This window comes from Trachymyrmex cornetzi, unplaced genomic scaffold (assembly GCF_001594075.2).
Source record: "Trachymyrmex cornetzi isolate Tcor2-1 unplaced genomic scaffold, Tcor1.1 scaffold91, whole genome shotgun sequence".
NCBI classification, from domain to species: Eukaryota; Metazoa; Arthropoda; class Insecta; order Hymenoptera; family Formicidae; genus Trachymyrmex; species Trachymyrmex cornetzi.
This window is the reverse complement of record NW_017300256.1, coordinates 151,599-152,480: the sequence shown is the minus strand read 5'-3', so window position 1 is coordinate 152,480 and position 882 is coordinate 151,599.

Genomic DNA, 882 nt, shown 5'->3' with positions numbered 1-882 from the left:
GCTCGGAAATATATTAGCTGTCGCGTTTCGAGGGTCAGAGTAAAGGGAATAATATTCATCGCCGAGTTGAAGTGAATTGGAGCCGTTCGGAGAGAACCGAAGGCCGAGTCGCGCTCGTTCCTCTCGCCACAGGAGAGTCACTTCCGGTTTCCGAGTAGAGTAGAGTCGCGTAGAAACGCGTAGAGTCGTCGCGTTGTCGAGTCTCGTCGTGTCGCGTAACGACACTTGTGGTAGTTGCGTTATCGTATCGCGTCGCGTAGGCACGCTTGCTATAATTGTATCGCCGAGCATTGTGCGGCCGCATCGGAATGCGTATTGTCGCGCTACCGAGTTAACTTCCGGTTGCGGTGTTACCGAGTAGAGTCCGTTTCCGGGATTCACGTGGTCGAGTAGAGTCGTGTTGCATAGAGGCGTTCGCTATAATCGCGTCGCACCATTGCCGTGGCGTCGGCCGCGGGCCGGTCTTACACGTCCGGGAGTCTGGTGGTACAGCGAGTACGGGTTCTTGCCGATTGTCGAGGGGCGGGCGTTTGACACCGTCGGAAGATACCGCGGGGAAGGTCGGGACTCGTGCTGTAGCGTATGACAGGCGTCCGGCGCTAGAAGTAAATTAGCGGCTCTCTGTGCGAGTACCGAAAGTATTGAGTAGAGCGGAGGAGCGAAGCTCCGGAAGGTATTTGTAATTACGTCACCAATGTAATTAATTCTACTTTATCATATTTCCTCAAATATAATTGTTCTTACTATTACGCTCTCGCGTAGTTTATTCTTGTGGCCTATCTCTCTCGCCCTCCGACAAATTTCCCACATCTCTTGCGACCCACCCCCTGCCGTCGCGAATCGGTTACAGGCAAAAATGAGGAGATTTCGGAAAGAGTGGCA